Source organism: Girardinichthys multiradiatus, chromosome 13 (assembly GCF_021462225.1).
Source record: "Girardinichthys multiradiatus isolate DD_20200921_A chromosome 13, DD_fGirMul_XY1, whole genome shotgun sequence".
Taxonomy (NCBI): domain Eukaryota; kingdom Metazoa; phylum Chordata; class Actinopteri; order Cyprinodontiformes; family Goodeidae; genus Girardinichthys; species Girardinichthys multiradiatus.
The window spans coordinates 181,555-203,117 of NC_061806.1; the positions used below are offsets into that span (position 1 = coordinate 181,555).

The 21,563-nt window shown below is 42.1% G+C and overlaps 1 protein-coding gene across 3 annotated transcripts in view; it reads right to left on the bottom strand.

The window, feature by feature from the left end:
- The window catches only part of LOC124879240 (transcription factor HIVEP3-like), a 69,956-nt gene that overhangs the window by 22,073 nt on the left and 26,320 nt on the right, over positions 1-21,563 (bottom strand). The window contains exons 1-2 of one of the 3 annotated variants that reach the window (XM_047383668.1): positions 9,132-10,414; positions 8,923-8,959 (exon numbers count right to left, since the gene is read on the bottom strand). The exons of 1 other annotated variant lie outside the window; for it this stretch is intronic. The gene's annotated coding sequence lies outside the window, so the exon portion shown is untranslated. Of the gene's footprint in view, positions 1-8,922; positions 9,093-9,131; positions 10,415-21,563 lie in introns of those variants that run through there. One more of the 3 variants, XM_047383667.1, reaches the window with a different exon arrangement.

The window sequence follows — 21,563 nt, forward strand, 5'->3', positions numbered from 1 at the left end:
ATCTCAGGAACCTGCGCAGGGAAAAGGAAGAAGCTCACAGCAGTGAAGATTGGGCGCGGTACAGGCAGGTCAGGAACAAACTAACAAAGGAGATCGAAGCAGCCGAGAGAAGCTACAGTGAGAAGCTTTGTAGACTTCAGCTCGGCCTTCAACACCATCATACCAGACATCCTCCACCAGAAGCTCACCCAGCTCAACGTCCCAGCCTCCACCTTTCAGTGGATAAACAGCTTCCTGACGGACCGACAGCAGCATGTGAGACTGGGGAGCATCTTCTCCCGAACCAGATCAATAAGCACTGGTGCCCCCCAGGGGTGTGTTCTATCCCCACTCCTCTTCTCCCTGTACACAAATGACTGCACCTCAGCGGACTCGTTCGTGAAACTCCTGAAGTTTGCTGATGACACCACTGTCATGGGACTGATCCAAGACATTGATGAGTCTGCATACAGACAAGAGATGGATCGGCTGGTACAATGGTGTTGTCAGAACTACCTTGAACTCAACCCACTCAAGACTGTGGAAATGGTGGTGGACCTTCGGAGAACACCACCCCCATACACCCCCATCACCATCCTCAACAACACCGTGTCGGCTGTGGACCACTTCAGGTTCTTAGGAACCACCATCTCTGAGGACCTGAGATGGTCTTCGCACATAGACACTGTTCGAAAGAAGGTCCAGCAGAGACTGTACTTCCTGAGGCAACTCAAGAAGTTCAACCTTCCACAGGAGCTGCTGGTGATCTTCTACACTGCCATCATTCAGTCTGTCCTGTCTTCATCCATCTCAGTGTGGTTTGGATCATCCACAAAACAGGACAGGTCCAGACTGCAACAAATAATCAGGGCTCCAGAGAGAATAATCAGGGCTGACCTTCCCTCCATGCAGGACCTATACAGGTCTAGGGTCAAGAAAAGAGCTGCTAAAATCTCTGCAGACCCCACACACCCTGCACATAAACTGTTAAGAGTTTTACCTTCAGGCCGCCTCTACAGAGCACTGTTCACTAAAACCAGCCGCCACAGAGACAGTTTCTTCCTCCAGGCTGTTTCTCTGATGAACATTTAATAGAGTACAAAACAACAGCATACAGATGTTGCAAATGCACCTTTTTATTTATATATGTGTGTATTTCTATATTGTATATATGTATACTTGAAGTTGCAAATGCACCTTTGTATATATGTATATTTAAGGACATATAGATATATGCATAAATATATATATATATATATATATATATATATATATATATATATATATATATATATATATATATATATATATATATATATAATATATATATATATAAGAGCGATCAAGTTCTCTGCTGAAATCAACTTTGCGAGGAGACAACAGAGATTCCTATCTTAGTGAGGAGGTGTGGTTTACCCCGTTACTAGGCGTGACACTGTCTTCTAAGAAATGTGATTGGTTGTTGCAAAAAGACAAAAAAAAAACCCAAAAAAAAGCACATAAACATATGTGCTCCAATCAATAGAGAGAAATGAACCGATGATAGAATTTAGATTGGATTCAGAAACGTGTAAATTAATTTTCTAACAGCATCAACATGTTTGAATGTAGCTTATTTAAATGGTCATCATTATTTTGATTTGCTTATTATTATGTTTAACTGCCATGCTGATCTTTTTTATACTGCATCTATTTCATATTAATTAATTTAATATTAATATTAAAATTCAGAATTTTACTGTGACCTCCTTCTTCAATAATGAGGTTTAGTTTGGTAAAATGACCATAACAAATCGGAGAAAAAAGGTGGAGAAAACTGAACTGAACAGAGGAGCAGAGCCTGCTGGTGGAAGAGAATAAAAGTGTTGAAAGGAAGATTTGATCCTGGGATCACGATGGGATCATTTTGTTAATTCACTGTTGTTCATTGTATGGAGAATACCTCTCCTTTCTCTCTGTATGTCTGTCATTTTCCCTGCTTAAGACACTCTTAGGCTCACTAAAAGTCTTCCTCAATACTCCTAACATTTCCTCACATTAGGAGCTCTCTTAAGGCTCCCTTAAGATGCTTCGTGAATAATTTTTATCTTAATGAGCGAAAATTCTAAGAATAATCTCAGAATTCAAGAAATTCTAAGATTTTTCTTAGAATGATGTCACTAGAAGCTACTTTTAGTTTAAGATTCTTTGTGAATACAGGCCCTGGTCTTTATTAGGATTTAGCCTCAGGTATGCAAAAACAAACAACAGATACCAAGCTGTCAATAAAGCAAAAACAAAAATGGAGAAGCAGTGTATGGGACAATTACATGCACCGTTGCTGCTTCCACTGGATGTAGGGAAAATAGTTGTTAAGTACTGTCAAAAGTAAATAATTGACCCAGCATGTGTGACTACCAGAATAAAAGCAGGAGTCTTGGTATTTTGCTGGTCTAGATTACACGTGTGAGGAAATACATCAGTCATATTGTTATAGAACTACTTGTTGCTGCATCTCACAAAAATCTGAGGTCCATTTTTGTAGAGTTTGAACCATTATTTATAGGCGAGAAAAACTCAAGAGCTGCATCTTTTGGGACCCACAGCCATGGATTTCAACATTAAACTCCGGTACAAACTCTTCTGGAACTTTTCAAAATAAACCTTCTTCCGGCACAGCCAGGAAACGGGATAACTGCGGACTTCCTGTGACGCCACTACTCAAATAAAACACAGCTGTTGCTACATCTGCCCTCTTTCCACACGGCCTCTAGTGAGACCGGTCAGGAGAGGCCCAGCGCGCTAATGTCTCTTTGCTGGCAAAAAGACATAAACTCTTCAAACTGGATCCAAGAGTGTCATAAGATCATGTGATTATATGCACAAGTTAAGTATGAGTGAAGCACTGTTTGTGTACCTGGTTTCCTTCATAAAGAGGGGAAATTAAGGTATGAGCATTGCTGACTTTCTCTCCAAGCCCTGCAGAAGCAAACGGTGTTCGAGAGAAACCCCTGCAAAGATGCGGTCTCCCAGTCTGGAAGGAAGACAGCAGAGACCGCCTCATCGTGTTAACCCTGTGGTCAGCGGACAGGACGGGCCGCCCAGCTACAGCTCCAGAGCTAACCCTTTTGTTCACAGAGCGAACGCACCTTCAACCCCCCGCGAAGCTACCGAGCTAACCGCTTGTTGACTGTGGATGTTTCTTCAAGCTTCGCCCCTTGGGCAACATTTCCTCACCATGGTCAGAGGTTAGGTTTGGGCAGATTAACAGTTAGGATGAAATGATCTGAACGTTTTCATTCTATGAAGTTTTGTTTGTGTGAAACTCGGCTATCTTAGTGCTAGCAGGCTATCTGCAGCACACATGCTCAGTTTTGTGTTCTGTGTTTGTGTTTTTAAAGTTAAGTCAAACTTTACATGAAGGGTGATTTTAAACACGGAAGATTGCTCATAACGTGCCGTCTAGCTTATGCATTTTAACCCTTTTATTAACGGTATTTTTAAAGGTGTGTGTTTGATTCTGGTGCTAAATAATATTTACCCAGAAAGGTTTAGTCTTCAATCCAGTAAATAATAGTCCCTGAACATCATTTACTAGATTTGATAACTAAGTAAACACCATTAAACCCCATTTCTCCAGAAAGATTTGGCTTGTTTCCAAAATACTCCCTTAATAATATTTCTTCAAATATTATTTTAATAAATAAAGGCAGCTAATTAGACACCGTTGATAATTAGTCATCCAGAAGGTTGGTTTTATTCAGCAAATCATTATTTAAAACATTATTTTATTAAAATAATATTTTATCTGATCTTGCATTGTGAATGGTTGTCTAAATTAGTTCCAAGACTAACTTAACTTCACTTCCAGATTCTTCAAGATAATCCTTGGTTCTCAAACATAAACATTGCATGGTAATGTTGCATCACTCTTTTTGGTCATAATTTTCAATCATCTTTAATCAACTTGTTTATATTGTACATAGCCCATTAGTCTTCGTTATTCTTTAATTATGCTTGATAGTTGAGTTGGATTGTTTTAGCAAAGTAAAGAGTTTGTTGATTGAAATATGTTTGACTTTGAGTTGACTTATTTTTGTTAATAAATTCTTGTATTTTAATAAATTGTGTGAATTCATTCCATATATGTGCAGAGTTTATGCTGTTCAATAATGTCAGAGCTCGTCTCACACCTTTCTATTTTGTTCTAATACCATCGCCTTACTGGGCTGGTATTCACAGGACAACCCTTAACAGACCCAAATATGATTTGATAAAATATCAAAATATTAATATGAAATATTAAATAATATTCTCAGATTAATAATCACAACACATCTGAGCCTCTGTTAGCAAAGCAGATATGGAAAAAAACTGAACACTTGTGTGTTTACATACATAATTACCAAAAAAACTTATTTTTATTTCCTTTCTTATATATTTATATTTAAAATGTCTTCATTAAGAGCTAAGAAAAACTGAAGTCAAACATAAGAATAAAGAGGATTCTGATCCTGATTTTGAAGGGCTAGCTGAAAACCATCTCACAAAGAAAAATATGGCAACACTTATATGTTATATGTTTGCAAAGCTGCATCTGAATGTTCGGTAAGACTTTAAGAAATAAAATATTTAACCAGACAAGGCATAGGTAGATTTGTTTAACAATAATAATAAAACAAATCCTCACACCAACTGTCAAGCATGGTGGTGGAGTGGTGATGATTTGGGCTTGTTTTGCTTCCACAAAACCGGGGTTTATACCAAAGTATATGAGGTACATTATCTGATAACTGGAACTAGGTCAGAAATGAGCGAAGCAATGTTGCATGAAGAAAAAAAAATGGCTCGTTGTGAGACTCTAATTAAGTCAATGAATGTTTTTGCTGCTCAGGGTAGCAATAGGTGGTGTGCACACAAGTGTTTCACACAATGCCGTTCTGTTTTAGCTTTATATTTACTTATCATATTATCAAGCTTTGCCTTCTAACATGAGTTTCTTTCTTCCATGGTGGTATGATCCTTGCAGAGTCACATGAGATCTAAATATAAGTTAAATATGCTTATCTATATTTCCTCATATTAACCATGATTTTAGAGGATCACACCAAATGCAGTGAATGAATTGCCATTAGCGATCAGTTCCTCAGTGGAGAAATTTCCCAATGCTATTTTGTGCCAACACACTGAAACAGTAAACAAGGCATCCCACGCACAGACCAGCTGGTTTCTACACCCACATTCTGGTGGAAGACGGCAAAGCTGCTGGATATTAGCCAAATGACTGATAACAGGTTGATAACCATCTTCGAATTAACTTGTGGGAGAACTATACATGCGAAAAAATGAACCTTCTCAGCAAGACATTTATTCCATAAAAGGCTGTTTGTATAGAATTTGTGTGAGTAATCAAACATTTTATACCAGACAACATGCTTTCTTTAACTGAAAATATAGAACAAAAAATAAAATTACAAGAGGAAGGTAGTTAAATATGGACAAAAAGGGTCTTAAGACTATGTTCAGTCTTGTGCATGTTATAGCACCTAAATGCTGAAAAAAACATAGTAAAATACATTTTAAATAGATGTATGCCCATGAGATAATGCCTCATGTAATATCATGCAATGCATTTGCTCATTTACACCTTGTAAACTGCAGGTAAATCCAGCAGCTGATCCACCTGTGTCATTGGTGTGACATCAGAAAGTGAGTTGCCAAAACAAATTAATACATATTTAATTTGAGCTGAATAATTTTGTCCCTCTTCATCAACAGTGCATCAAAATATCTTTAAAAAAACGTGTCTATTACCAAAACATACTGTATGTGCTTGCAAAGTCAATATAGATTGAATTCTAAATTGTTTTAATTCAACATGATTCATTATGTACAAACTGAAGATACAGTATTGAATATTCTCACTAAAAGATTTATCTATTCATGATGATCATGTGGCAGGCTTGTGTAGTTTAAAGCAATAAAGTTAGAGTTGCAACTAAAATTGGAATATTTTCATCTTGAGCGGCCCTGATCAGTAACCTGTCAGTTGGAAATGAAAAAATCGGATCTTTTTTAAATCGTGAACACAGCACCTCTAAGCTCTATGTTAACTATTAATGAATCAAGAAGACTTGATGTTAGCTGTTTTTAGTATTTCAGCATAATGTTGAAAAGTCGTGGAAGCACAGAAATGTAGGGAGTTATTTCAAAGGAAACTTTGTTTTGAATGTCACGTTGAGAAATGCAGTTCATTCTGGCTGTGGCAGAGTTATGGAGAACAAGACTTTAAGCAGATAACAGAAAGCCTGAATGGAGAACAGCAAAGTGGCTTTTGTCAGGATCTGCAATTTCATTCTTTGTGTTTGTTGACTTTTTCCGTTTGGTGTTTCTGTTCCTTTTGGTTTAGTAGTTATGTTTATTTATTCCCGCCTGGTACTTCTTAGTTTTGTGACTGTTCTGTCTGTACTTCTACCCCTTAGTTCTAGTAGTGTGTCCTCCCCTTGTCCTTAGATTCCCTTTAGTTATTGTTTACTCAGTGGTTTGTTTTCCTTAATATTAGTTGTTTCCCCAGCCTTATTTCTAGTATAGTTCTGTGTTAGTTCCTCTCTGACTAGATTCTTGTATTTGATTTTCCAGCAGGTCAGTGCTACTTAGCTTTGTTAGTTCCATTTATCCAGGTCTTTTGTTCCCTTCTGTTTATTTCTACTTTAGATTTAGTTTTTCCCCAGGGTTGTTATTTTAGTAGAGTTCTCTTTTGTTAGGCTCTCATGTTTGTTTTCCTTTATGTCCTCAGACTACTTTGATAGTTCTTACCTTCCTGATTCCTAACCTTTTGTTGGTTATAGTTTCCCTAGATCAGTTCCCTGAGTTCTGTTATTTAGTCATTGTTTCCCTGTTAATTAGTCCTCTCAGATTCATTCCCCCTCAGTTCTCTGCAACTTATCCTCACACCTGTTCAGCATTTATCTAATTACTTGCCTCCCTTCCTCATTGGTGTCACATTGCATTTCCCCCAGTTTAAAAGTTCACTGTTTCTCATTGTCATTTGCTGGTTCCTCCGTTAACTACCCTGCTGTTTCTCTGTCGACTCTCAGCACTACCTTGTTAGAAACATGAGTACGTTTTTGAAAACCCTTTTTCATTAAAAGAACCTTATCTCTAATCATGCTGCTGCCCAGTGTCTATCTGCGTTTTGGTCCAAACCACCACAAGCAATGACAGCTTTGTTTTATCATCTTAAGCTTTCAACCTCCATCTTCCATAGAAAATTCTGGATATGAAAATATTGGCAGCTATTTGGCAATCTCAGAGTTAAGCTAATGAATCACATCTCTAAGGAATACACACGGAGACTGTTGTAATGGTAGCTGTGTTGGGTATTGGTAATATGACGCTAAAACTGTTTCAAACAGGAACTCTATAATCATTTCTGTTTTTGTTTTAGAATAAGTAATGCCTGCTTCCTTCAAGATTGCTCTCTCTCTTATACACAAAATTGTAACTGGTTAAAACTGGTATCAGTAGGTCAAAGGTTTGCAAAAACCAGGAATTAGAATGAGATGCAAAATTCTGAGTAGCGCATCTTTAATCCAGTTGCAGCTAATTAACTTTTATTCTATTTGTGAAAGAAGATAATACTTTTTGGCATTCAGCACCAGCTGAGATAAAGGCAAACATAAAACATGAATACATAGAACCTAGACTGAAAAACAAAAACTGCGGATACTTTGTTATATTAAAATTAAAACCTTGTATACTCTCGTTGTCAGGAACCCTTTATTGTCTCATCTTGTAAGCTGTCTATATAGTTACATCTTGATTGAGAAATGCCTTTCTTGTTTTTGTCAAATGGCTTCAATGCTGAGTGGAGAACACTACGGTTACCAGGCTGCATGGAAAAAGACAGGTACTAAAGGTAACATGTTTAACAAAACTGCAAATAAATTTTCCAATAAAAATTACGAAACACACATGCAGAACTGCATAAAAAGCTTTTTAGAAAATCTTGACAAGTTCCTCTTCTCACTCTAACAGGCACCCAGCGGTGGTTCCTATAGTAACGGCCCTAAACCATGTGGTAGCAGATGGAAGGAGAGCTGAGGGCTAAATTTATCTTCTAGCATCCTCACGGACAAAAGAGAGAGAGAAAGGCAGGCTAAGGTGCCTCTCCCTCAGGAGCTGCTTCTTTTTGGGAGAGAGCACATTGCTAAAAATCAATAGTTTGGGAGCCTTGAATTTGTACAGCTATGATACTGCATCCTCTTAGATGCTCTCAGGGAGAAAGATAGATCTTAAATGTAATGGCTACTACTGAACTAGAGAACCAGAACCCACCATTTGCTACATTTTTCCTATTAGATGTGTCTAGCACATGCATTTGTTGATCATTTTAGGATTTGAATCTGGACTTAATTTATCTTAAAATCCCCTTTTAGTACCCTCATCTGTGTTATACTGTGATGTGAGCTGAGGAGTTCATCAGCACATTTCCAGGACTAAGAAAGCACTCTCAGCTGTATTGTGAACCAGCTTTCCTTTGTGTGTGTGTTGGAGTACGCACACTTCAGGAGTGCTCCCACAGGTCCACGCGAGGAGACTGGGTGCACAACACAGGCAGCTCATTCACTCTCAGCGAGAGCTGCAAGTTGTAACACACACACACACAGTCCGCAGACTGCTCGCTGCATGCATCATCCTCTGCTTCATTCACACACACACAGTATCGCTACAGAAGATGCACCGTCTGCACACCTATAAATCGGCACAAAATGTTCTGCTTCTTCCAGGTCTCTCAGAGCACAACGGCACAGATGATCCTTGTGTTTTTTCGCCACTCACTGGCAGCGCCCGTTTGCAGTAACAAAGACTTGAATGGAGCAAATCTACACAGTCACGTCACACACTTAAGACGGTCAGAATGAATGCAGATAACTAAAAGGATGTCTGCGTGCGCTCATTTACCTGGCTGCAGGTGGGGATGTCCTCCACTTGTGAATGACTGGAAGCAGAGAGAAGGTAAGGAGGAAGGAGAAGAAGAGGGAGAGGCAGGAAAAGGATGAATGAGAGTGACGGTGACAGGAGGTAAGTGAGTCTCTGCTCTACGTGCGCTGCACTGACAAACAGGTAGCTGAGTATATTACGCGTATGAATGAGGAGGAGGGGACACTCACTCTGTCCACCCCCACACACACCCCAGTCCTTCTCTCGTTGGGGTCAAAGTGAAGCAGCAGCTCCTTATTTGGAAGTTGACGTAAGCTTGTGTTTCTTTTGGCAGCCTTCTTGGTCTGCACAGCTGGCAGAGCCATGAGAGGTGGAGACGCAGGGCGAGCGCTCGCTGTTTTCATTTGACACGGAGGGGCAGGAAGATGGGGTAACTTCATATTCTCTAAAAACCCTCTATTTCCATTCAGGTCTTCTTTAACGCAATGTGTGTGGGGAAATCACGGCTTCATTCTGAGACACTTCATGTCCACATGGCTCCTGCCAGGGTCTGGCTGAAAAGAGTCCAGGCAAATCTGACATCATCACTTCAATATGCTACTCTTTAAAAACTTAATGTTCATGCACATGTGGAGCATCAGAACGGCTCACATAAAGGCAGTCGATGAGCTAATCTGGCTAGCCATTAAAAGGGAAAGGCAAGAGGAAAAGTAAATACAGTCAGAGGTGTCCTTTCTTTAGCAGACAAAAAGTGATTGACTCAAGGAGGGAGATCTGGCCAGGTTTATGGCCAAAGCTGTGGGTTCTACTGTAAGTGAAATGTTTATATTCTGTCTTAGGAGAAAAAAGCTTTCTGTGTGTCATTACAGTCTGTTTTGGGTTCCTTAATTTTCCCAGGTCCCTGCCCCAATCTGATCAGTGGTGACATGTTGTCATTCAGCCACTGGTTGTCTAGCTGTCTGGAAAACAATTCGGGCTACATTGACAATTGGAGAACATTTTGGGGAAAACCTGATTTGACCCAGGGAGACAACATCCATCCCACTTTAGAAGGAGCATCTGGATTCTGTACAAATTTATTAGTGCTCCAAAACAGTAATATGATGTTGAGTGTGAGCAAATTACAGTATTTCATCATAACCCTGTACTGTCTAACCATTTTAATAACCTTTGAGTTTAATCTAAACGAGAAAATTTCATGATGGTGGATCTTTAACACACAATGCTGCAGCAACTATTAAAGAATGTTTCATTTTTAATTTCCTCATAACCACAGAGTAACACAACAGAGGGTTGCAATTTAATTTTAAATCGATGTTCTTGCTTATAGTGTTATTGACTAAGAACAAGATGGTAGTTATTCATAGGCGGCTTGCTCCCTGGTTTAAATCAGAGCTGCACACTTTAAAACACAACGCTAGGGGAGACAAAAAGGAGCTATACACACCTAGAGGACTTCTACTTCATCTGGAAAAATAGTCTACTTTTGCAAAAAAAGACACTTCACCAAGTTAGAACAGCTTATTTCTCATTATTAATAGAAGAGAACAAGAATAATCCTAGGTTTCTTTTTAGTACAATTGCTAAACTAACACAGAGTCATTGCTCTGTTGAGCCATCCATTCCCTTAGCTTGCAGCAATGACTTTTTATAAATAAAATTGATTCTTTTAAAAATAAAATCACTGGCATCCTCCCAACATGATTACTTTGTCCTCAGTAAGTGACACATTGGAGGTAACTGTAGAACCTGATTTGTGTTTGGACTGTTCGGCCCCAGTTCAGCTGTTTGAATTATCAAAAATATTAGCTTCAACTTCTATCAAAAGTAAAACACAACACAGTTGTCTTCTTTTAGGTCTCTCTTTCAGCTGGTGCATTTTCACCACCTCGTGGTACCCACAATGCATGGTATTGATGTCAAAAGCCAGACAAAGGTCCAACAAATTTCTTTAAACTAGTCAAACTGCCACACCAAAGGATTTGAAAATCAGTGCCAATCCCTAGTAAAAATGGAAACCAATAGACTGTCTCCATATTTTGCTCTGTTTGTCAAAGAATGACACATGGTACAAGTATATGAATTTTGTAATGTAGAAACAGGTCTGGATCACAATATTTGAAATCATTTTGGTTTTTTTTTACAGCCAAAGGAAAGACAAACATGTCTTGGATGAATGGACATGGATGGATCATGCTACCAGGCCCAAGCTGGGGGGACAAGCCTCACAACTTGGGAACATCCAATTTAGCCTAAGTGATAAAGATGGTAAGCAGGCCTGAAAACAAACAGCAGTGAACACTTTGGATGTTCCTGGTTATTCTCAGTAAATGGATCAATACATTAAATTCTGAGGATTTACGTTCCACCGCAAGGTTAAAGACATTTAGGCTATTCTAAGTTTATAGCAAGACCTACTAAACACTTGCCACTTCATTTTTGACAAATGTTTACTGAGGTTAGAATCTGCCGAAAATAAAAATGATTTCTACCTTCAATATTTTGGTTTGTTTGTTCTTATATTATTTGAGTTTGACACAAAAACCAACATTGGCTCTAAATCTACATGTCTGCCTTCTTGGAGGTGACAGAGCTGACAGTGTTGGACTTTTCCATGGGTGATGGCGCCGACTGCGCAGCTGGGGCTTATCTGCCTGGCCTTGTCACAATGTGAACATCCGGCTACAAAAAACATTTCCACAACATTTTTTTCTGTTTCTTAGCATTGTAGAATGGGAAAAGGAATAAAAACAAACCAAGCTTCCACTCTGCTGAACACTTGAATTTAGCTTGCACCTCAAGCTGTAAAATACATTAACATTTAGCTGAAACAGGGAACAAAAAAGACTATTTTTAAAGTTGTGGGTGTCATAAGGCCATTTGCTAAATGTCCGTTTAGGCACCATATTATTTGTGAACTTAAAACAATAAAATAGACACAAAAATGATGTCATTAAGACTTCCGTTATTAGCCTGGGTGTAACAAGGATGTATTTTTTTATGGTCTAAAATTATTAACAGAAACATTGCCAGAGATGCAAAAATCTGAGATTTGTAGCCAGTTTCAGAGTTTTGACCAGCTGTCTTGGACTTCCTAGTTCCTATTTGTTGGCTCCACTTCAATCTAATCATTTATCATTTTGTGAAGCTTCCCAAAGGCACCAGACTGCTGGTTTTTGCACTTGACAGATTCAGATATGAAATGACCAAAGCTGCAAAGGAGCAAAGTGACCAGAGCCTGACAAAGTATCCTTATCTGTTGTAGCAGCCTGAAAGAACTGCCAAAATGCCTCTGTAGAAAATAGTTTCCTTTTAAAAATCTTCTTACAGATTTTGTCCGTTCTCTGACCTAACTTTTAAACACTTCGCTGACAGTGAAAATAGCTAACCTTGGCTCTTCTTCCTAACAACATCCACACTGAAGAGTGCTGTGGTTAGCATGACCTTAAATTTGGTAATCAGCCAGTTTCTGTGTGAATCTCTAACTTCATCTTCTCAAGTGAAATACATCTGGTTTTAGATCAGCTTGAAGGCCTCCACTGGAATGGAACCTTAATGTTGCTGCCACTAATGTGTTTGTCAGTAATTTACTCAAGTTTCATGGATGAAACACCACAGATTGATCCTCACACTCACCACTCCCTCATGGTTGCAAAATGAGCTGTTGTCTGCAACTGTACGGTTTGGAATTGTAAAATAACTTTTCTTTCTTTTCATTGTTGTAGAAAACCATGATGAAGTGGACACATCACGGAGTCAAAGATGAAGATCAATATCTGTTGAGAATAGGTCTACAAAATGCAAAATACTAAATATTAAAGGCTAGAAAAGGGCCTCAGCAGAGAAACTTCCATCATGGTGATTCAAGTGGTCTCCTTTGGCCAATGCCTCATTCGTAGCCAAAGTCAAAATAATGGTTTACACAGAATCTTTTGTTACATTTTTTAAAATCTTTTTTCCTTACTTCATATCAGCTTTTTTTCCTGCCAAACGTCTCATATGCAGAAATTAGTGGTAGTTTTTTTAATGTATTAGACAAAGATGCTGGCATGTTATACATGAACCCATTTTTATATTTACCCAGACGTCTCATCTTCTTGCTATTCTGGGACTTCTGTTTGCCTCCAAGTCTTTTCTTTGGAGCTTGGCTTTAGATATGTTGGGATGTTGCCTGTGAAACTCGATGACTAAAACCCATTGGCACGTATACTTCTTAAAAGTTTGGGATTTTGCTAGCTTTCCTGCATTGTGTTGAATAAGAGGTAATTTATGGTGTCTTATTATTCCACCATGAAGAACGTGTGAGACAAACAGAATTTCAGGTTGCTAAAGAGCATTAAGTTTCTGTTCTGCATCAATATACAATGTTGACTTCAGGGGATTGTCCTTGGAAATCTAATTTGAATGTTTTCTCTCTCTCTCTCTCTCTCGCCCTGAAAGAACTATATTCCCATTCTATAGTGGGAATCCCTTAAAGTAGGGGAGAGGTAATGCCTGGTTTTCCTTCCTGGACCTAGTACCTTCAGAACAAGATCTGGGATAAGCAGAGGCCAAATGATGGGATTGATAAAACAGGGACTTGAAAAGGTATTCACACCCATTAAGCTTTTCCACATTTTGTACGCCTTTCTCATTCAATGCATCAAAACTGTGAATGAACACATATGCAATTATGAAGCAAATAAAAAATTGTGAAATAACTTAAATATGGGCTGCATGGTGACGCAGTTGGTAGCACTGTTGCCTTGCAGCAAGAAGGTCCTGGTTTCAACTCCTGGCCGGGGATCTTTCTGCAGGGAGTTTGCATGTTCTTCCCGTGCATGCGTGGGTTCTCACCAGATATGCCGTCTTCCTCTCACTTCCTCTCACAGTCAAATAAAGAAACCCATTAAGTGAGAAAGGTCGTTCTATATATATATATATATATATATATATATATATATACAGGTCCTTCTCAAATTATTAGCATATTGTGATAAAGTTCATTATTTTCCATAATGTCATGATGAAAATTTAACATTCATATATTTTAGATTCATTGCACACTAACTGAAATATTTCAGGTCTTTTATTGTCTTAATACGGATGATTTTGGCATACAGCTCATGAAAACCCCAAATTCCTATCTCACAAAATTAGCATATTTCATCCAACCAATAAAAGAAAAGTGTTTTTAATACAAAAAACGTCAACCTTCAAATAATCATGTACAGTTATGCACTCAATACTTGGTCGGGAATCCTTTTGCAGAAATGACTGCTTCAATGCGGCGTGGCATGGAGGCAATCAGCCTGTGGCACTGCTGAGGTCTTATGGAGGCCCAGGATGCTTCGATAGCGGCCTTTAGCTCATCCAGAGTGTTGGGTCTTGAGTCTCTCAACGTTCTCTTCACAATATCCCACAGATTCTCTATGGGGTTCAGGTCAGGAGAGTTGGCAGGCCAATTGAGCACAGTGATACCATGGTCAGTAAACCATTTACCAGTGTTTTTGGCACTGTGAGCAGGTGCCAGGTCGTGCTGAAAAATGAAATCTTCATCTCCATAAAGCTTTTCAGCAGATGGAAGCATGAAGTGCTCCAAAATCTCCTGATAGCTAGCTGCATTGACCCTGCCCTTGATAAAACACAGTGGACCAACACCAGCAGCTGACACGGCACCCCAGACCATCACTGACTGTGGGTACTTGACACTGGACTTCTGGCATTTTGGCATTTCCTTCTCCCCAGTCTTCCTCCAGACTCTGGCACCTTGATTTCCGAATGACATGCAGAATTTGCTTTCATCCGAAAAAGTACTTTGGACCACTGAGCAACAGTCCAGTGCTGCTTCTCTGTAGCCCAGGTCAGGCGCTTCTGCCGCTGTTTCTGGTTCAAAAGTGGCTTGACCTGGGGAATGCGGCACCTGTAGCCCATTTCCGGCACACGCCTGTGCACGGTGGCTCTGGATGTTTCTACTCCAGACTCAGTCCACTGGTTCCGCAGGTCCCCCAAGGTCTAGAATCGGCCCTTCTCCACAATCCTCCTCAGGGTCCGATCACCTCTTCTCATTGTGCAGCGTTTTCTGCCACACTTTTTCCTTCCCAGACTTCCCACTGAGGTGCCTTGATACAGCACTCTGGGAACAGCCTATTCGTTCAGAAATGTCTTTCTGTGTCTTACCCTCTTGCTTGAGGGTGTCAATAGTGGCCTTCTGGACAGCAGTCAGGTCGGCAGTCTTACCCATGATTGGGGTTTTGAGTGATGAACCAGGCTGGGAGTTTTAAAGGCCTCAGGAATCTTTTGCAGGTGTTTAGAGTTAACTCGTTGATTCAGATGATTAGGTTCATAGCTCGTTTAGAGACCCTTTTAATGATATGCTAATTTTGTTAGATAGGAATTTTGGGTTTTCATGAGCTGTATGCCAAAATCATCCGTATTAAGACAATAAAAGACCTGAAATATTTCAGTTAGTGTGCAATGAATCTAAAATATATGAATGTTAAATTTTCATCATGACATTATGGAAAATAATGAGCTTTATCACAATATGCTAATATTTTGAGAAGGACCTGTATATATATATATATTCATATATATCGGCTGGTACACTTGTGCAGTCAGAACTACCTTGAACTGAACCCACTCAAGACTGTGGAAATGGTGGTGGACTTTCGGAGTACACCACCCCCATACACCCCCTCACCATCCTCAACAACACCGTGTCGGCTGTGGACCACTTCAGGTTCTTAGGAACCACCATCTCTGAGGACCTGAGATGGTCTTCACACATAGACACTGTTCGAAAGAAGGTCCAGCAGAGACTGTACTTCCTGAGGCAACTCAAGAAGTTCAACCTTCCACAGGAGCTGTTGGTCATCTTCTACACTGCCATCATTCAGTCTATCCTGTCTTCATCCATCTCAGTGTGGTTTGGATCATCTACAAAACAGGACAGGTCCAGACTGCAACGAATAATCAGGAATGCAGAGAGAATAATCAGAGCTGACCTTCCCTCCATCCAGGACTTATACAGGTCTAGGGTCAAGAAAAGAGCTGCTAAAATCTCTGCAGACCCCACACACCCTGCACATAAACTGTTCAGAGTTTTACCTTCACGTGGCGCTACAGAGCACTGTTCACTAAAACCAGCCGCCACAGAGACAGTTTCTTCCTCCAGGCTGTTTCTCTGATGAACATTCAATAAAGTACAAAACAACAGCATACAGATGTTGCAAATGCTCCTTTTTATTATATATGTGTACATTGTAAATTTGTATATTCTGTAATGCAAAAACAAAACAAAAGAGCAAAGTGTACCGGAGTCAAATTCCTTGTTTGTATGTACGAACTTGGCAATAAGGCTGATTCTGATATAATCACATTGCTCAAAAAAATAAAGGGAACACTCAAATAACACATCCTAGATCTGAATGAATGAAATATTCTCATTAGATACTTTGTTCTGTACAAAGTTGAATGTGCTGACAGCGAACTCACACAAAATTCATCAATGGAAATCAAATTTATTAACCAATGGAGGCCTGGATTTGGAGTCACACACAAAATTAAAGTGGAAAAACACTACAGGCTGATCCAACTTTGACGTAATGTCCTTAAAACAAGTCAAAATGAGGCTCAGTATTGTGTGTGGCCTCCACGTGCCTGTATGACCTCCCTACAACGCCTGGGCATGCTCCTGATGAGACGGCGGATGGTCTCCTGAGGGATCTCCTCCCAGACCTGAACTAAAGCATCCGCCAACTCCTAGACAGTCTGTGGTGCAACGTGACGTTGGTGGATGGAGCGAGACATGATTTCCCAGATGTGCTCAGTCGGATTCAGGTCTGGGGAACAGGCGGGCCAGTCCATAGCTTCAATGTCTTCATCTTGCAGGAACTGCTGACACACTCCGGCCACATGAGGTCCAGCGTTGTCCTGCATTTGGAGGAACCCAGGGCCAACCGCACCAGCATATGGTCTCACAAGGAGTCTGAGGATCTCAACTCGGTACCTAATTGCAGTCAGGCTACCTCTGGTGAGCACATGGAGGGCGGTGCGGTCCTCCAAAGAAATGCCACCCCACACCATTACTGACCGACTGCCAAACCGGTCATGCTGAAGGATGTTGCAGGCAGCAGATCGCTCTCCACGGTGTCTCCAGACTCTGTCATGTCTGTCACATGTGCTCAGTGTGAACCTGCTTTCATCGGTGAATAGCACAGGGCGCCAGTGGTGAATTTACCAATCCTGGTGTTCTCTGGCAAATGCCAAGTGTCTTCCGCGGTGTTGGGCTGTGACCACAACCCCCATTTGTGGACATCGGGCCCTCACACCATCCACATGGAGTCATGACAGACACAGCAAACCTTCTTGCCACAGCTTGCATTGATGTGCCATCCTGGATGAGCTGCACTACCTGAGCCACATGTGTGGGTTGAATCCGTCTCACGCTATCACGAGGGTGAAAGCACCACCAACATTCAAAAATGACCAAACATCAGCCAGAAAGCATAGGTACTGAGAAGTGGTCTGTGGTCCCCACCTGCAGAACCACTCCTTTATTGAGTGTCTTGCTAATCGCCAAAGATTTTCCCCTGTTGTCTACGTGAAATTGATTGTCAATCAGTGTTGCTTCCCTGTTGCTTACTTGGAGTTTTATTGTGTTGTTTAAGTGTTCCCTTTATATATATATATATATATATATATATATATATATATATATATATATATATATAAGCAGTCCTCTCCCTATGGTGGAGTGGTTTGAGTGTTCCAATGATTCTAGGAGCTATGTTGTCAGGGGCTTTATGCACCTGGTAGGGTCACCCAAGGCAAACAGGTCCTAGGTGAGGGATCAGACAAGGTGCAGGAAAAAAGTGTTCCCTCGCCTGGACGCGGGTCAATGGGGCCCCACTCTGGAGCCAGGCCTGGAGGTGGGGCACACTGGCCGGGCTTTCACCCATGGAACCCGAAGAGGAAACGTGGGTCCCCCTTCCGATGGGCTCTCCACCCGTGGGAAGGGCCAAAAGGGTCAGGTGCAATGTGGCATGGGTGGCAGCCGAAGGCGGAGACCTTGGTGGTCTGATCCTTGGCTGCAGAAGATGGCTCTAGGGACATGGAATGTCATCTCTCTGGTGGGGAAGGAGCCTGAGTTGGTGTGCGGGTTAGAAAGGTTCCGGCTAGAAATAGTCGGGCTCACCTTGACGCACGGCTCTGGGTCTGGAACCAGTCTTTTTGAGAGGGGTTGGACACTCATCCACTCTGGAGTTGCCCTTAGTAAGAGGCGCCGAGCTGGGGTGTGCATACTTGTTGCTCCCCATCTCAGCTCCTGTACATTCATGTTCACCCCAGTGAACAAGAGGGTAGCCTCCCTCTGCCAACGGGTGGGGGGGCCGGGTTCTCACTGTTGTTTGTGCTTATGCACCAAACACCATTTCAGACTACCCACCCTTTTTGGAGTCCTTGGAGCGTGTGTTGGAGAGCGCAAGCCTGGAGACTACCTTGTTCTGCTGGGGGACTTCAACGCTACGTTGGCAATCACAGTGAGACCTGGAGGGGTATTGTTGGGAGGAATGGCTCTCCCGTTCTGAGCCCGAGTGGGGTTTTGTTATTGGACTTCTCTGCTTGTCATGGATTGTCCATAACTAACACAATGTTCAAGCATAAGGGTGTCCATATTGTTTAGTGTGGGGAGGGTGTGCTGTTGACCTCACCTCGGGATGTTGTGGGCAGAGTACTTCGAAGACCTCCTCAATTCCACCGGCACATCTTCCACTGAGGAAGCAGAGCCTGGGGACCTTGGGGCGGGCTCTCCAATCTCTGGTGCTGAGGTCACCGAGTTGATTAAAAAGCTCTTCAGTGGTAAGGCCCAGGGGGTAGATGAGATTCGGCCGGAGTTCCTTAAGGCTCTGGAAGTTGTAGGGTTGTGTTGGTTAACGCCACTCTGCAGCATCGCATGGACATTGGGGGCAGTTCCACTGGATTGTCAGACCGGGGTGGTGGTCCCCCTATTCCCAAAGGTGGCCCGTAGAGTGTGTTCCAACTATAGGGGAGTCACACTCTTAAGCCTCCCTGGTAAGGTCTATTCGGGGGTTCTGGAGAGAAGGGTCCATCGGATAGTTGAACCTCGGATTCAGGAAGAGCAGTGTGGTTTTCATCCTGGCCTTGGAACACTGGACCAGCTCTATACCCTCATCAGGGTCCTGGAGGGTGCATGGGAGTTCGCCCAACCAGTCTACATGTGCTTTGTGGACTTGGAGAAGGCATTCAACCGTGTCCTGTGGGGGGTACTCTGGGAGTATGGGGTATTAGGCCCTTTGATACAGGCTGTTAGGTCCCTATATGTCCAGTGTCAGAGCTTGGTCTGCATTGCCGGCAGTAAGTCAGACTCTCTTCCATTGAGTGTTGGACTCCGCCAAGGTTGCCCTTTGTCACTGATTCTGTTCACAACTTTTATGGACAGAATTTCTTGGTGCAGCCAAGGTGTTGAGGGGATCTGTTTTGGTGACCGTAGGATTGCATCTCTGCTGTTTGCAGATGATGTGGTCCTATTGGCTTCATCAGCTCGTGATCTACAGCTCTCACTGGAGCAGTTTGCAGCCGAGTGTGAAGCAGCTGGGATGAGAATCAGTCCCTCCATAACCGAGGCCATGATCTTGAGCCGGAAAAAGGTAGGGTGCCTTCTGCGGGTCGGGGGGTGTACCTCAAGTATCTTGGGGTCTTGTTCACGAATGAGGGCAAAATGGAGTGGCATATCGATAGACTGATTGGTGCTGCATCAGCAGTGATGCGGGCGCTGTACCGGTCTGTTGTGGTGAAGAGAGAGCTGAGTCAAAAAGCGAAGTTCTCGAAGTTACCAATCGATCTACGATCCTACCTTCATCTATGGTCATGAGCTATGGGCTCATGACCGAAAGAACGAGATCACGGGTATAAGCGGCTGATGTTAGTTTCTTCCACAGGGGGTCTGGGCTCTCTCTTAGAGATAGGGTGAGAAGCTCGGTCATCCGGGAGGGACTCAGAGTAGAGCCGCTGCTTCTCCACGTTGAGAGGAGCCAGTTGAGGTGGCTCAGGCATCTGGTTAGGATGCGTCCTGGACCTCTCCCTGGTGACGTGTTCCGGGCACGTCCCACTGGAAGGAGGCCCAGAGGAAGACCCAGGACACGCTGGAGGGACTATGTTTCTTGGCTGGCCTGGGAACGCCTTGGTTTTCCCCTGGACGAGCTGACCCAAGTGAATCGGGAGAGGAAAGTCTGGGTCCCCCTGCTTAGGCTGCTGCCCCTGTGGATAGACAATGAATGGATATATATACACTGCTAAAAAAAATAAAGGGAACACTTAAACAACACAATATAACTCCAACTAAATCAAATGTCTGTGAAATCAAACTGTCCACTTAGGAAGCAACACTGATTGACAATCAATTTAACGTAGACAACAGGGGGAAATCTTTGGCGAATAGCAAGACACACTCAATAAAGGAGAGGTTCTGCAGGTTGGGACCACAGACCACGTGTCACTAATTATGCTTTCTGGCAGATGTTTTGGTCACTTTTGAATGTTGGTGGTGCTTTCACACTCGTGGTAGCATGAGACGGACTCTACAACCCACACAAGTGGCTCAGGTAGTGCAGCTCATCCAGGATGGCACATCAATGCGAGCTGTGGCAAGAAGGTTTGCTGTGTCTGTCATGACTCCATGTGGATGGTGTGAGGGCCCGATGTCCACAAATGGGGGTTGTGGTCACAGCCCAACACCGCGGAAGACACTTGGCATTTGCCAGAGAACACCAGGATTGGTAAATTCACCACTGGCGCCCTGTGCTATTCACCGATGAAAGCAGGTTCACACTGAGCACAGTGTCCAGAGCCTGGAGGCGCTACCAGGAGACAGGCCAGTACACCAGGAGACGTGGAAGAGGCCGGAGGAGGGCAACAACCCAGCAGCAGGACCGCTACCTCCGCCTTTGTGCAAGGAGGAACAGGAGGAGCTCTGCCAGAGCCCTGCAAAATGACCTCCAGCAGGCCACAAATGTGCATGTGTCTGCACAAACGGTTAGAAACCGACTCCATGAGGATGGTATGAGGGCCCGACGTCCACAAATGGGGATTGTGCACTTCACAGATGAAAGCAGGTTCACACTGAGCACATGTGACAGACGTGACAGAGTCTGGAGACACCATGGAGAGCGATCTGCTGCCTGCAACATCCTTCAGCATGACCGGTTTGGGAGTGGGTCAGTAATGATGTGGGGTGGCATTTCTTTGGAGGGCCACACACAATACTGAGCCTCATTTTGACTTATTTTAAGGACATTACATCAAAGTTGGATCAGCCTGTAGTGTGTTTTTCCACTTTAATTTTGTGTGTGACTCCAAATCCAGGCCTCCATTGGTTAATAAATTTGATTTCCATTGATGATTTTTGTGTGATTTTGTTGTCAGCACATTTAACTTTGTACAGAACAAAGTATTCAATGAGAATATTTCATTCATTCAGATCTAGGATGTGTTATTTGAGTGTTCCCTTTATTTTTTTGAGCAATGTGTGTGTAGATAGATAGATAGATAGATCGATAGATCGATAGATCGATCGATCGATCGATCGATCGATCGATAGATAGATAGATAGATAGATAGATAGATAGATAGATAGATAGATAGATAGATAGATAGATAGATAG